At 45.2% G+C, this 16,746-nt stretch overlaps 1 protein-coding gene across 2 annotated transcripts in view; it reads left to right on the top strand.

Moving 5' to 3' along the window:
* The first annotated feature begins 11,517 nt into the window (after positions 1–11,517).
* Eya3 (EYA transcriptional coactivator and phosphatase 3) overlaps positions 11,518–16,746 on the top strand; it is an 87,341-nt gene continuing 82,112 nt past the window's right edge. For both annotated transcript variants that reach the window (XM_041651877.1, XM_041651876.1), the window contains exon 1: positions 11,518–11,626. The gene's annotated coding sequence lies outside the window, so the exon portion shown is untranslated. The remainder of the gene's footprint in view (positions 11,627–16,746) is intronic.

The raw sequence follows: 16,746 nt of genomic DNA, 5'->3' as shown, positions 1-16,746 counted from the left end.
TCAGAGGACGACATGAAACTAGGACTGTGGACCCTTGCCCTGCTGCAGTTCTTTTTGTGGGGGAGGGGGAGTTCAAGACAGGGTTTCTATGTAACTTTGGAGCCTGTCCTGGAACTAGCTCTTGTAGACCAGGCTGGTCTTGAACTCACAGAGATCCACCTGCCTCTGCCTCCCGAGCGCTGGGATTAAAGGTGTGTGCCACCACTGCCTGGCCACCACCTGCAGTTCTTATGCACGTGTTCTTACAGGAAGGCTTCATCCACTTTCAGGCTCTGTGCTTTTGACCCCAAATTCCAGAGGGTCTGGGACAGGTCAACCCAGATCAGCATTCACAGACCCCTGGGGATTGGTCTAAGGATGAGTCTGGGAGGCCCACCGCGGTATCTGTTACAAAGTTAAGAAACAAAGCCAGACAGTCGTGGTGCACGCTTTTAATCACAGCACTCAGGAGGCAGAGACAGGAGGATCTCTGTGAGTTCAAGGCCAGCCTGGTCTAACAGAGCTAGTTTCAGGACAGCCAAGGCTACAAAGAGAAACCCTGTCTTAAAAACAAAACAAAACAACAACAACAAAAAACAAAGAAACAAACAAACAACAAACTCAAACAAACAAAAAGAACAAAGAACACTGTTCAGTTCCCAGAACCTACCTGGTGGCTCACACCTTGTAACTCCAGTTCTAGGGGATATGGTGCCCTCTTCTGGTCTTTTCTGGCATCTGCATTCAGATGCACATACATACATATTTGACTTGGGTTTTCTGTATATCCCTGGCTATCCTGGCACTCACTCTGTAGACCAGGTTGATTTTGAACTCAGAGATCCACCTGCCTCTGCCTCCCAAGTGCTAGAATTAAAGGCATGCACCACCACATCCAGCTACTTCAAAACTTCTTATTTGTTTATTTATTTATTTATTTATTTATTATGTATACAGTATTCTGTCTGTGTGTATGTCTGCAGGCCAGAAGAGGGCACCAGACCTCATTACAGATGGTTGTGAGCCACCATGTGGTTGCTGGGAATTGAACTCAGGACCTTTGGTAGAGCAGGCAATGCTCTTAACCTCTGAGCCATCTCTCCAGCCCCCAAAACTTCTTTTATTTTTAAAGTTATTTGTACATGTGTGTGTTTGTGGGAAGGTATGCCACATGTGTGTGGATGCATGTAGAGGCCAGAAGAGGGCGCTACAGGCGGTTGTGAACCACTTAATGTGGGTGCTGGGAACGGAGTCCAGGTCCTTGTCAAGGACAGCAGAAGCTGTCTCTCCAGCTCCAAAACATGTCGTTTTAGCAGATTATTTGGAGCTGAAGGCACTTGAGATACAGTAAACTCAGGAAAAGCCTGGTTCCCCCTTTTGCCCAAAAGCATCTCAAGAAAGTCTCTCTTAGGAGTCCGTCCTTGTACCAGGAAGAGAACAGGCTTATTTCTAGACGTGGATAGTTGACACCAAAAGAGATCTGAGCAGATCAACCTTGTGTTCCATTAGTCTCTTCCCACTGAGATAATCGTGTCCTACTCATTATCCCACGATGTGATGTTCCTACTGCAGCCCCTTTGTCTTGTCACAGTCCTGGAGCTTATGAGTTGTACTAAAAAAAAAATAAAGTGGGCTGGAGGTATTTCCATAGCATCTCAGTACTTGGGGGACTGAGGCAGGAAGGTTGTGAATTGGAGGCAGCCTGAACTACTTACAGAGACCTTGTCTCAAAAAAAAAATGCAAAAATGAGGGCTAAGAATGTAGTTCAGTTAGCTGAGCACTTGTCTAGCACACAAAAAGTCCTGGATTCGATCTCCAGCCCCAAATAAAATCTGGGATGATGGTGCACACTGTAATCTTAGCCCTCAGGAGGCAGAGCTGGAAGGATTTGAAGTTCAAAGTCATTCCTTGCTACATTTAGTGAGTTTGAGGCTAGTCTGGGATACACGAGATCCTGTCTCATAAAACAGATCAATCAATCAATCAATAAATCAACCAAGTATATTAGTTTTTGGGTCTTATGACTCTCTCATGTATGTGTAAATAAACTTGAATGTTTTTTTCCTTTTGCTTGAGATCTCATGTAAGTCAGGCTAGCCTTGAACTCCTGATCCCCTGTCTTATTACAGCTCTGTGCCTCCATGCCCAGTTCTCCTGTTTCTTTCATTGAAATTAATTTAATTGAATTCCTGTTGTTTAATTTAGGCTAATTCTTGGGCTAGCACAGGACCTAGGAAGGGAGAAGGAAGTTTTTCCTCTCCTACAGGAGCCTGCACAATCCGGTACAAGAGTGAAATGTTTGCTTCCTGCCACCAAGCCCAGGAAGACAAGCAACTAGGGACCTATCCCTCCCGAACCATGAGCCACAATAAGGTTTCCCTCCTCAGGTTGTTCCTGTCGGGTATTTGTCAAGTGATGCCAAAAGAATACAGCAACCCTGGACCATCGGCAACCCTGGACCATCCGCAATCCTGGACTATTGGCAACCCTGGACTATCGGCAACCCGGACCATCTGACAATCTTAGGTCGGGATTCAGGACACACTGTCCTGCTTAGAGGCCTCGCTGGTCAGCAGGGAACCCAGTGCAATCTCCAGCATCCTCTAGGCTTCTGCATTCACCATAGCAGCCACAGTAGATAGAGTCCTCTCTCTTAACCCGGAAACCGAATGAGGTTTGACTAGCGATGCTGGTTTCTAGGAATCTGTATCTCCCTTCTCCCCCCGCCCCCATATTTTCTTTTAGAACTTTTGACCCTGAGAGAAACTGCTGGAGAATATCTTGCCCCAGATGTTCAGTTCCTGCTTTGAGGACATCTAGTTTTGTGTACCCAGCACTCCTTCCTTTGGAGAACTTCCGTACCCCGCCCCATTTGATACCTACGAAGCTGCCAGTCACAAGATTTCATCTCTCTGGTGCTAGGACTTACTCAATCCTGGGTCAGCTAGGCTTTCTCTGAACGTTAGAGCCATGAGTAGAGACACTTGCAGGTGGGAGGCATTAGGAATTGAGTCATTTGATGGTTCTCCCCTAGGGCCAACACCACCACCATCAGGGTACTTGATAGAAATACGCTACACTTGGTCCTATCCCTTTGTATAGGATTGAGAATTATGGGACTGGGCCCCAGAAGTCCATTTGAACAACCCCTCCGCATGATTCTCTTATCCACTAAAAACTGCCCCAGGGAAACGAGCAGGAGTTTCTGTGATTGAGTTGCCTACCTGGATCTTGCCCTTGTCTCTGTTTTGGCTGTTGAGATTCCTCTTACCTTCCTTGTTCTGTAAGTCCAGTTCCAGGGGATCTGACTCCTTCCTAGCCTCCATGAGCACAGCAGGACGTGCTCACATATCCGTGCAGAGAAGGACCTCCTATTTCAGACCCTGCCTAAAGGAATGTGCTCAGATCCTTCTGATCTCCTGCCATTCATTCCTCTCAATCTGCAGCATAGACCTAGCATGTCTTCTGCAGCACCTCAGTGTGTGTGTGTGAGTGTGAGTGCGCGTGCGAATGTGCTGTGCTGCAGACAGAAAGAACCAGGGCTTGGTGCATAGTAGGCAAATGCTATGTGTCCCGCGCTACCGTCTCGCCAGCAAGAACGATGCGGCACATTCAGGATCCTTCTGCAGAAAAGCTTTATGCGTCTTGAGAGGGAGAGCATAAGCTTACAGAGCGAAGACCTCAAGGGTCAAAAACCCGGCCCTTATATAGCTTAACAGTCCTCGCCTCGGACGTGTCAAACTCTGACTGGCTGCAGCCTGTCAAACCCTATGATGCCACGGGAGAGGCAGAGAGCAAGGGATGGAAAGTTACTATGTGCATGTGCACTGGCTTGACAAGGTAAACTGTCATTTACCATGCACATGCGCACTGGCTTGATTACAGTGGTGGTGCTGATGGTCAGCGTCATCTTGCAATGGAGTACGTGGGAACGGCTCCCCACAGCTATGAGTTTTTTGTTTTGGTTTTATTTTTTAAGATTTATTTATTTAGCCGGGCGGTGGTGGCGCACACCTTTAATCCCAGCACTCGGGAGGCAGAGGTAGGCGGATCTCTGTGAGTTCGAGACCAGCCTGGTCTACAAGAGCTAGTTCCGGGACAGGCTCCAAAACCACAGAGAAACCCTGTCTCGAAAAACCAAAAAAAAAAAAAAGAAAAAAGATTTATTTATTTATTATGTATACAGTGTGTGGCCTGCAGCATGTATGCCTGCAGGCCAGAAAAGGCACCAGACCTCATTATAGATGGTTGTGATCAACTGTGTGGTTGCTGGGAATTGAACTCAGGACCTCTGGAAGAGCAGCCAGTGCTCGTAACTGCTGCGTTATCTCTCCAGTCCAAGACATTTTTCCCCCTGAAACAGGGTTTTGCTATGTATGCCAATATCACCTTGGACTAGCAGCAATTCTCCTGCCTCAGCCAAATGAGTGCTGGGCCCCAGGTATGCATCCAGCCCTACAGTTGAGCATGGATTCTTGGCAGTCCCATAGTTCCCTCTGGCCTTTCCTTGCTGAACCTACCTAGTGTGACTCCCGTAATTTTCCTCAGAAGTCTAGCTCGTGAGTCATTTTACTGTCACTTTGAAGCTTTCCTGAGTTTCCCTGAGGTAGCCCAGAATGGATGTGTTTTTCTAAAGAGCGACTCTGGCTCATGACCAAATAGCATCTGAGCATGGCCACTTTGGGTTGAGCAGAGTCCCTGGGGACAAGCCTTTCTGCCTCGTGTCTTCCCATTTTCCACCCCTAACTACAGAGTGGCTGAAGTTCAGAGAAACGCGGGAGGGCGTGATTGTGGGAAAGTGGAGGGAGCAACAGGAAAGCGTGAGAGCCCTGCCATTTCCTCCTTGGCTGAATGGCTTTCTTAGGGTGTTGTCTGGGGGTTTTTTGAGACAATGATGGGACTGGTGGGAAGGATACTGACGTCATCCGTATCCACTCTGTGCCAGGTATGTGAATTTTCCATGACTCTCTGGATCCTCATCACACTGCCCGAAAGTTAAGAGGGAGATGCTCCATTGTGTAGCCGAGGAAACAAAGGTCCAGAAGTGGCGAGCGTTGCATCCATGCCTTGAAGTGGGAAGCACTGTGTCCAAGTCATGAAGTGGGAAGTGCTGTGTCCATGCCTTGCTGCCCATGAAGATTAAATCAGGCTCAGATGTAAGGAGAGCCAGGTTCTAATCGCACTTTAGCCCTCCATCCTTGGATGGTTCACTTTACACTCACGTTCTAGTTAAAGTGCGGTGGAGCGGCTGGGTGCCTGGAGGTACATTCAGTGAAAGGTGCACACTGCTCTTGCAGAAGACCCACAATTGTCTGTTACCCCGGGTCCAAAAGATTAATCGCCTTTGACTTTTACTCTGCTGACACTACACACACATGCTGCATATACATAGAGTTCAAACACATACATATAAAATTTAAAAATAATTTTTTATTTATTTACTTTTTCAAGACAGGGTTTCTCTGTGTAGTCCTGGCTGTCCTGGAACTCGCTCTGTAGACCAGCTTGGCCTCAAACTCAGAGATTCGTCTGCCTCTGCTTCCTAAGTGCTGGGATTAAAGGCGTGCATCACCACTGTCTGGTTATTAAAAAAATAATTTTTTAAAATTAAAAATTAATTTTAATTGTGTGTATATGTGTGTGCTGGCTAATTTTATGTCAACTTGATACAGGCTAGCATCATCTGAGAAGAGGGAACCTCAACTGAGAAATGCCTCCATAGGATCAGGCTGTAGGTAAACATGCAGAGCATTTTCTTAATTAGTGATTGGGGAAGGTTGTAAGCCTTTCCTCCCCAGCTTGCTGCAGCAATGGTGCTTCATCCCAGCCATGAAAACCCTGACTAAGCTGGGTAGTAGGCGGTGACACACGCCTTTAATTCCAGCACTCTGGGGGCAGAGGCAGGCAGATCTCTGAGTTGGAGGCCAGCCTGGTCTACAGAGTGAATTCCAGGACAGCCAGGGCTACACAGAGACAGTTTTTTTTCTTTATAAAATGTCTATGTTTTTAAATTATGTGTATGTGTGTGTGCTCATGAGTGCAGGTGTTAGGTCGCCCTGACGTTGGCGTTAAAGGTGGTAGTGAGCCATTCCACATGGTGCTGGGAAGTACATGCATCTCTCCAGGTCTGTGCTGTGCCCCCCCAAAAGATAGGGTCTCACATAGCTTAGGCTGATTTTGAACTTACTATGCATCGAGAATGAACTGTTCCTCCTCCTTCTACCTCTCCAGGTTTACAGGTGTGCCTCACCATGCCTGGTCTTTGAGCATGTTAGGTACCCACTCTCCCCACTGAGCTACATCTCTGGCCCTCTACATGTTTATGTTCACTCGTTTGATTTTTTTTAATATTTATTATTTATTATATATACAATATTCTGTCTGCGTGTATGCCTGCAGGCCAGAAGAGGGCACCAGACCTCATTACAGATGGTTGTGAGCCACCATGTGGTTGCTGGGAATTGAACTCAGGACCTTTGGAAGAGCAGGCAATGCTCTTAACCTCTGAACCATCTCTCCAGCCCCTCATTTGATTTTTTAATTTGTTTTTTGAGACTTTTTTTTTAATGTGGCCCTGGCTGTATTGTAACTCACTCTGTAGACCAAACTGGCTTCCAACTCAGAGATCCACCTGCCTCTGCCTCCTGAGTGCCGGGATTAAAGAAGTGTGCCACCACGGTCTGGCTTCTCTACATGTTTAAAAGAGAACAACAACAATGAATGGGGACTTTACTTTTATATAGGTTATGGATAAGTGTTATAAGAGCCACTCAGAAGTAAGATATACCCCAAAGCACAGGTATTGGCTCCTCTAATAGACAGGATTGTCTTTAGATTTTAAAAAAATGCGTTCTTGGATTCCTAATCCTCCTGCCTCTGTCTCCCACATGTTGGGATCATAGGTATGTGGTGGTGCCATGTCCAACTTCCTTGGTATTGTTTTGCTCTTTTTTTTTTTTTTTTTTTTGGTTTTTCGAGACAGGGTTTCTCTGTAGCTTTGGAACCTGTCCTGAAACTAGCTCTTGTAGACCAGGCTGGTCTTGAACTCACAGAGATCGGCCTGCCTCTGCCTCCCGAGTGCTGGGATTAAAGGCGTGCGCCACCACCGGCCGGCAATAGCCTTTCTTTTCTGTTAAATTTTGAGTAGAAGAGTCCAAATCCACAGAGAAAGATTAGAAAATTATATAGATAAGTGATTATTTGCAATTCAGCTTGAAGAAATGGTAACAGCATTTTTGGTATATTTATTTAGGTTTGTTCTCAGTAACACTGTACTAGGGCAAAGGAAAACAATAGACAGCGTATGCCTTGAATCCCCACACTGGGAAGCAAAGGTGGAGGAAGTTCTAGAACAGAGAGATAGAGAAAGCAAAAACCTGTCTCAAAAAAAAAAAACCCACAACAACAACTACCAAAATCAAAACAACAACAACAAAATGGTATGTGGTTGGGGAGGAGGAGAGGGAGGATGAAGAGGAGAGAGGCATATGATATCATGGAGAGGCCTCTAAGTAAATACAGACCTCCTTCATCGCTTAAGAGAAAAACAACAGAGCAGGCTAGCTGTAAGTATTGGCAGCAGGGAGGGGAGAGAGAGAGAGACCTTTTGAGTTAGGTGCAGAGATCACCAATGGCAGAAGCTGGACTCAGGAGGATGGCTCGGAGGGAAAGTGAGAGAGCTCAGAATACTGAGGAAAACATGTCCAGACTTTAGCAAGTACCTGAAAGAAAGAAAGAAAAAGAAGGAACAGGGGAAAGTTACACTTTGGACAGGCTGAGCAGCTCCACAAGCGACTGCTGTTCTTTGGTTTTTTGAATTTGGGCCTGGCTATGTAGCCCAGGTTGTCTTTGAACTCACCACCCTGCTGCCCCAGCCTCCTGCATGTTGGGAGTACAGGTATGCATCACTATGCTGAGCTTTGTTTGTTTCTTGCTAGTCATGTGACCTCAAGCAAGTTGCTTAACTTTTCCCTAGCACAATGACCTCATCTCTAGAGTGAACCCAATTGTGATTTCTGGGTGCACTTGTAAGATCCAAAGTCAAGGCCTAGAGTTAGGTTTTGTTCTGTTCTTTTTTGTTGTTTTTGAGACAAGGTCTCGGTATTGAGACTGGGCTGGCCTCCAACTTGGAACAGTCCTCTTGTCTCTGTCTCCCCAGTACTCCCATTACAGGCTTGTGTCACCGTGACCTCAAAATGAACAGCAAATATGAACGGACCACTCTGGCTAGAGGTCAAAACACGAGTGGAGGCTAGGCATGCAGTCTGTAATCTGAGAGCTGGGAAGGGCTGGCCAACCAGGACCTTATATATTGCAGCAAGAAGAAAGGATTTTATTTTCAAAAGACGCCAAAGACTTGGTGTAGTGGCAGAACGTCTTTAATCCTAGCATTACAGAGTCAGGCAGATCTCTGTGAGTTTGAGGCCAGCCTAGTCTACATAGAGTTCTAGGTTCTAGGGCAGTCAGGGCGACATAGTGAAACTCAGTGTGTGTGTGTGTATACTGAAAAGACACTGGCAAGTTTGTTTTAATTTTTTACATTTATTTGTTTATCTGTGTATATGTGTATGGGTGTCACAGCTTGTATGTGGAGGTCAGAGAACAACTTTCGGGATTGGCTCTTTCCTTCCACCATGTGGGTCTTAGGGATTGAACTCAGGTCATCAATCTTCGGGGCAAGCATCTTTACCTGCTGAGCCATCTTGTTGGTCCTAGAGCATTGTTTTTTAATTGCTAATAAGGCACAGGACTGATGTGCATGTACAGTATATATTTTGGGACTACTGCCTGGGGACATCTCACTGTTTGTGGGCTCCCTCTGGTGGAGCTGGTGGTTCATCCTGTATGGTTTCATGTTCGTAAAAGCAAAATACAACAAGCAATTAATTTATCCTTTCATTCAACATGCATTTATCGGGTGTTTACTATATGACATATTGTGTTCTAGAGCTAAAACACCCACAAAAAATAAACATCCAAGTTGGACATCGTGGTACACACCAGAATTCTAGAAAGGGAGGAGGAGAATCACAAGTTCAGTTCTACCCTCAACCACAATTCTAGGTGGAGGTTAGCCTGGGCCATAGGAGACCTTATTTCAGAAAAACAAAAAAGACCTTATTTCAGAAAAAAACAAAAACAACAACCTCCCCAAATACCCCCCCTTCAAACCAAAATCCAAGCCCTCATGGAGCTTGTATTCTCGTAGGCAGGGAGACAGTAAGCCAAACCCACAAGCAACTTGGACAAATGTCACAAGAAAAATCCCTGGGGGGTAAGAAAGTCCAAGGAAGATAATAGTCTTCCTGTTTGTTTTGGGGTTTTTATTGCTGTGAAGAGACACCATGACCATGGCAACTCTTTCTCTGTAGCTTTGGAGTCTGTCCTGGCACTTGCTCTGTAGACCACGATCTCAGACTCACAGAGATCTGCCTGCCTCTGCCTCCTGAGTGATGGGATTAAAGGCGTGCGCCAACACTGCCTGGCACCAAGCAAATCTTATAAAAGAAAACATTTCATTGGGGCTGGTATGCAGTTTCAGAGGTTTAGTCCATTGTCATCATGGCAAGAAGCATGGCAGTGTGCAGGCAGGCATGGGGCTGGAGAAGGAGCTGAGAGTTCTAATCTTGATCCACAGGGAACAGGAGACTGTGTGCCACACTGGACATGGCTTGGGCATATATGAGACCTTAAAGCCTGCCCCCACAGGGACACGCTTCCATCAACAAGGCCCAATAGTGCCTGATAGTGCCATTCCCTATGGGCCAAGGGGTCAAACACAGAAGTCTATTGGGGGGCCATACCTATTCAAACCGCCATACCATTTAAAGTACAGTGTCAGCGACGGTCTCCCTGAGAAGGCACACTTGAATGAAGATGTAAAGGAGATGGCAGGGTGGACAATGCAGGTGTCTGAGGGAAAAGCATTCCAGGCAGAGGTAGTAGATAGCAGATAGTGCCCCAGCCTACTTGCAGGCTTGAAGAGCAGCGAAGGAGACCAGAGTCTTTTTTTTTTTCCAAGATGGCTTCACTGCAGAGTCCTGCTGTCCTGGAACTCATTCTGTAGACCAGGCTGGCTGGGGAGCCACCTGCCTCTGCCTTCTGGAACTGGGATTGAAGGTGTGCGCCACCACCACTTAAGGCCAGGGCATCTTAAGGGAAGGGGTGACAAAAGGAAGTTCACAAAGAGGCAAGCATTCTCCATGACAGAACTAAGTCTTGTGGGTCCCCGAGGCAATGTAAAGATTATAGTTTCTGCCCTGCGATAGAAAGTCATTGGAAGAAGCTTGTGATCTGATTAAGGCTTTAATAAGAGACCCCTGTTCTGGAAGAGGAGCGAAGGATAGCAAGTGTATAAAGAGGACACTCAGAGTCACAGATGAACTGTGACTTATACTCACGCAGGCGGCGAAGGGTCAAGTTCTGCCAAGACTTTGAAGGCAGCGTCTGCTGACTGAGCTAATTAGATGTGGTGTTTGAGAAAGAAGGATTAAGATTTTTACCAAAGTAGTTGCTTAGGAAATTATTGAAATAGAAGCAGTTAATAAAAGTTTTTTCCCTTTTTATTTGTATCTAAAAGATAGCTTTTAAAACAAACTTTGTGATTAATCTAATACTGTATTTGCAATTTGGGTTTTTTTCTTGAGGGTCTCTGAGACTGAATACACTGAAGACTCTAGAAAAGTTGTTTCCACATCCATTCCTTGCCCACACTTGAGTTGTATTTTGAAGTTAATGACGCATTAAAAAAATGTTCCTCTGCGCGTGGTGGTGGTATATGCCATATGCCTTTAATCCCAACAATTGGTAGGCAGGGGCAGGCAGAATTTTGAGTTCGAGGAGGCTAGCCTGGTCTACAGAGTGAGTTCCAGGACAGCCAGGGCTACACAGAGAAACCCTGTCTAGAAAAACCAAAACTAACAAACAAAAAAGCCCAACCAAACAAGCAAACAAAAACTTTCTGGAAACAATGCACACAATGAAGGTGACTGCAAGTGTAACATGCTACTAGGCACAAACTAAAATTTCGGATAAAAACGTTCACTCTGAGTTAGTCTTCCGAGTGTCTTCAAAACTTCCCATTCCTTTTCCTCTCCCAGCTTTTCTAAATCTACGAATCGCAGTCAGTATTCCAGCCTTACTGCACCTTTACCGTAGGAATCACACGCTTTTTAAAGAACTTTTTAAAAAATGAGAGCTGTTAACGTGGAGGCACAAGCCTGTAATACCAATCCTTGGCTTAAGGAAGAGGATCGTGAGTTCGAGACCAACCTGTGCTACGTAATGAGCCCTTTATTTTGATAGGGGGGGAGGGCACAGAAAAGCGGGAGGCTGCAAAGCAGCACCAGGATCTGGCAAAGTGCTCAGAAAAAGACGTGGAGAACGTAAGATCCCAAGACTCAATCAGCGACCTAAGTCGGCGACGTGGGCGGGGCCTGGACCTTTCCCCGCCCCGAGAAGCCTGACGCGTACTCAGGGTTCGGGCGGAACGATGTGTGGATTATGAGGCGGCCCCGTACGGTTACTTCCGGTTCCTAGGGATGCTCATCCGGGTCACGCTAACGCCGTGGTTTCCGCCACTCTGTTGGTTCCAGAGTGGGTCCGTAGCGGTCCCATGTTGTGCCGTGGGGCGTCTGCAGCCTTCGGGTGAGTCTTCGCCGCCTCCGTCGCCGCCGCCGCCGCCAGGGTGTGAGCACGGCGGCTCGGGTGCAGCCTGCAGGGCGACTGCTGAAGAGTTCTTTCCCGGTCCTGCTGGGTGGGGGGTCCCTCCGTCGGCCCCTTGTCCCTGCCGGTCTCCCCTCGAGCCTTTCCCGTCACGCTGGCCTCGCCCCTTCCTCCGCCCGGCCTCTGCCTCTGCACCGGTGTGTTGAGAGCCGGGAGCGTTGGGGTTCAGCTCCGTCCCTCTGCTCTCCTCACCTGTGACCCTTGCCCCCTCCAGGGACTGGTAGATGACAAGAGAGTTTCGCCTGCTTTGGCGGAGCAGCGGGACGAGGGCTCCCTCCGAGCCACGGTCAGGGCCGACTTCTCCTGCCCGGGGCAAGTTTTGCCCCGAGGCAGGGGGTTGGACCGAACCCTGCTCGCTTCCCTAGTTTGCGAATAACAAAGGCGTTCCTGGCTCCTCGCTCTGCCTTAGTTTTCCGGGCTCTCGGAAGAGCAGCGAACAGGTGGCGGGCTCGCCTTTGGGCTTGTGTGGTCTTGTTAATTGACAGGTCTCGAGTACGTCCTGTCCGTTTTTTGTCCTCTGCCCCGCGAGAATGGATGTGCACAGCTGAGGCCAGAATGCGGATGCTCTGCGCTCGTCACGGATTTTAAGTTAGAGGACAGGTGTCAGGACGGAGGACCGCGTTTGCTGGGCGATTACCAGCCCTGGCTTTATAAACTTCACTTTCAGAACGTCTTAGTGTGGCCGTACTGTTTTCTGCTAGAATTCGCTACTGTAACCCATAATGTAACTTATAATGTCCTTATAAGCCAGACATTACCTCTTAGAATGTTATCTTAACTTTTTAGTGTTGCCAGCATAGTTTAGGAACCATGATTTTCTTGTTTTGAGATGAAAGACAAAGACACCTTACATTCTCTGGAGATTTTTAGTGATCTGTAATGTGAAGAGATTAGACTTAGTAATGGTTAGTATCCTGATTCTCAAATTTTGTGATGTAGAGTTATATCTAGAGGTACAAGTTTGGATAATTCGCTGCCCTTTCAGGTTTTGGATGTTTGTAGCATTTTATTGCAGCCGTCATTTTCTTTTGTGTGTCTAAAATTCAGTATTAATAATCTAACACTAACAGAACGAATCCAGCGTTTCTCATTGGTTTCTCTTGGCTGAGTTCTCCTCATATACACACGTGAGAGTGTAGCATAGCCTGGCTTAGTCCGAAACTGGGCACTCTCTTCACCTATTTTTAGCAAAGAACTTTGGAGCTTGTCCGTGTTAGTCTTGGATGCTCCCGAGAAAGACCCTTGTCGTTGGCTTTCAGGGTTTAACTGGTGAGGGAAGCCCCTATGAAATTTATCTGTCCACCTTGTATCTACCCTGAAAGATCAGCCTGACTGCCTCGTTTCCCATCTTTGAAAACAACCCCAGTAACCGTGGCTGGCTCCAGTGACTTCTTTGCCCCTAGGTTTGAAGAATATTTCTTTCTAAAATATAGTTGGCTCACAACTTTCAACTCTTTTTACTTCCGAACTTTATATTTCTTTTCTCCTCTTCTTTACCTTTTCCCCCCTCCTTTCTCCCCTTTTTTGTGATGTGTTTTGACCCAGGCTGGCCAGGCTTGCTGTGTAGCTGAGGATGGCCCTGAACTCCTTCTTGATCCTCCCACCTCCACCTTCTAAATTCTGGATTACAGGCCCGTGCCATCATGCTTGACTGTTTCTTAAGCTTATTTTCAGGCCAAACCCAGTGAGATTTTTATGATCTATAGCCAAAGGGAATTCATTGTTCAAACGTACTCCTTCATGATACCTAGCTTTAAGAATTAATGATGATTTTTCCAAAGTCTTTTATTTATTTTTCCTTTTTTTTATTTAACTGTGTATAACTGCCTGGTGCCAGAGGAGACCAGAAGAGGGCTTCACATTCCCTTGAACTGGAGTTAAAGATGGTTGTGAGCTGTCTTGTGGGTGCTAGAACTCAAGCCTGGGTCCTCTGCAAGAGCAGCTTGTTCCTTTAACCACTGAACCATCTCTCCAGCCCACCAACATTGGGTTTTCTTTTTGTTTGTTTGTTTGGTTTTTGAAACAGGATTTCTCTGTAGCTTTGGAACCTGTCCTGGTCTCTTGTAGACCAGGCTGGCCTCGAACTCACAGAGATCCGCCTGCCTCTGCCTCCTGAGTGCTGGGATTAAAGGCGTGCGCCACCACCGCCTGGCCAAGATTGGGTTTTTTAAAAGAAGTCCTGCACTTGCATTCGGAGTGATGAGTTTTAGTTCTTTGCAAGCTGTGGACTGGTGAGCACAATATAGTATTTGGTGGGCCATATTGATGGACTTAGGATATAGGATTGAAACTCTTAGGATCAAAGATCTATGCCATGGCCTAGGCAATGGTGGCGCATTTCTTTTTAATCTTTGCACTTGGGAGGCAGAGGCAGGTAGCTGTTGGTTTGTTTCAGGCCAGATTGTGTCTCCAAAATAAAAAAACAAAACCTGTAATGTTGATTTGCCATTAAAAGGGACTAGAGAAACTAACAATACAGAAGTAGAAGTTAGCTTTTTAAAAGTGATACTGTCGTGTTGTGGTCTAAATTCTGCACAGACACCCCTAAATGAAATGAAGCTTCTCTACTGCCACTGGAGCAGCCATGCTCACGGACAGAACACTGATAGACCAGACTTTCTAGGTACAGAAGAACGTGCCTTTCTTACTTGGCTGCTGTCTTAGTTACTGTTCTATTGCTGCGAGGAGACATCATGACCAAGGCCACTCCTACAAAGAAAAGCATTAAATTGGGGGCTTGCTTACAGTTTTAAAGGGTTAATCCATGAACTTGGCAGGAAGCAGTCAGGAGAGAATGTGCAAGAACTTGAGACTGAGCCTGGTCCTTGCCTTTAGAAATCTCAGTGCCTCCTTCAAGAAGGCCATCCCTACTCTAGCAAGACATCTCCCAATCCTTCCCAAACTGTTTCACTGAGGACCAAGTATCTAAACATGAGCTCATTCAAACCACCACAGATGCCAGCTCCCTAGTCATGAGAGACTGGCTGTCCTGGAACTCGCTCTGTAGACCAGGCTGGCCTCGAACTCACTGAGATCTGCTTGCCTCTGCCTCCCGAGTGCTGGAATTAAGGACGTGTGCCACCACCACGTAGCTTCACTGTTGATTTTCTATAGCAATTTCTACCTTATGTTTGTTTTAAAGTCTGAGAGCTCAATTTAGAAAGCATTCCTGCATGTTTTAACCTACCACGCTTTCTTGCTTTGGCTTGATCATTCTGGTGGTTATTTTTGTTAACTTACTTGTTACTGTACTTTGTCACAATTGTTTTAATTTTTTCCCTTGTGTTCTATGATATTTAAATGACGATGCAATTTTAAATATTTTAGAAGCAAAATATACCTCCAACCTGTCCTTACCACTGTTTTTTGGATTTGTGATTGCCTGCACTGCCTCATGACTTCATCTTCTTTCTTACCACAAATAAAAAGGCTCTAATAAAGCTTTCTTTTTAGTAGTTATTTGTCTAAAAGATTTTTGTGTATTGCAGGTGATTATATATTATTGTAGTTTGTGCATCATTTAAATGGAGGGCTGGAAAGATGGCTCAGCGGTTAAGAGCACTGACTGCCCTTCCAGAGGACTTGGGTTCACTTCCCAGTGTCCACTTGACAGCTAACAACTGTCTGTAATTCTAAGATTTGATACCTTCACACAGACATGCTTGTGGGCAGAACACCAATGTGCATAAAGTAAGAGTAAATAGATTATTTAAAGAAAAATAAATGGAAGAAGGCTAGTTCAAATAGAAATGTACAGAGTTAGGACTGGGTTATTGTTCCATAAAATGCTCGTAAATAGTTTGTAGCAAAGTGTTGAATTTACAGTAAAGTACTAAGAAAGAGCTGGATTTTATGTTTTACATTAGAGAACATAGCACACGATGGAACATTCTATCTTGGAGCCATTGAATTGACCCAAGCTATAAGGTATCTAGTTAGTAAATGTGGAAGTTTTGGGGTGTTTTTTTGTCCCCTCCCTGAAGTATTTTATTTATAGTAAATTTTTTTTGTTATTTATTTATTTATCTATCTATCTATCTATCTATTTATTTATTTTATAGTAAATTTAAAAGTTAGACATTTAAGCCAGGTGATGAAAGTACATGCCTTTAATCCCAGCACTTGGGAGGCAGAGGCAGGCAGATCTCTGTGAGTTTGAGGCCAACATTGTCTACAGAGCTAGTTCTAGGACTGCCAGGGCTACACAGAGAAACCCTGTCTTGAAAAATTCATTCTTCCCCCAAAATCATAATAAAACCAGAAATTTAAAGCAAAGAACTCATAATATTTATCTTTAATGTTTCCCCCTTTTGAGCATGCAGAATTATTTTAAATCACAAGAAATCTATAGTTTAAATCTGACTTTCTTTTTCTTTTGAGATGGAGTTCACGTAGCCCAATCTGGCCTCCAACTCCCTATATAGATTAGGATGACCTTGACCTCTTAACCTCCTGCCTCCCTCTCCCAAATGTTGGGATTACAGACATGTGCCACCATGTGTACCCTAATAGTGGTTTATTTTAAACAAGTTAACAGACCAGTCCAGTGTAGATAGTATTTAATATCTTATAGATCCTACAGATTGTGGTGGATGCACTTTAACTTATTACTTTGGTTAATATTTGTACCAGCTAGATTTTTTTCCTCCAGTAAAATAGTGAGCAGTAATCTTTGTAGTACAGTTCTTTCAGTAAATAGAAATTGGATGTCTACTGTGTCCATTATAATATTACGTATTTGGACTGCTTACATGAATCAGATGCTCTTGTATAGGACCAGCAATTATATTAAACTCCAAATCTCATCTTGTTTATAAATTTCTGAGTTAAATAAAGACTTAACATAATTAGAATTAAACTACTTTAAGAGGAACATTGTGCATATTTGTAAGCCTGGCACTTGGGAGGAAGTAGAAATTTTGGTGAGTTTGAGTGAGATTCTGTCTCAGAAAAATCAAACCAATCTAAAAATAGAAACTAAGCTCCCAGAAAATGAACTTTTAGACCTAAAAATGTGTCATTCACCAGTGAAAATGGCTTAT

Source organism: Microtus oregoni, unplaced genomic scaffold (assembly GCF_018167655.1).
Source record: "Microtus oregoni isolate MIOR12 unplaced genomic scaffold, Mior012 000005F_ref0000423, whole genome shotgun sequence".
NCBI classification, from domain to species: Eukaryota; Metazoa; Chordata; class Mammalia; order Rodentia; family Cricetidae; genus Microtus; species Microtus oregoni.
Note: the sequence above shows the minus strand (reverse complement) of the source record. Positions and strands in the feature narration are given on the sequence as shown.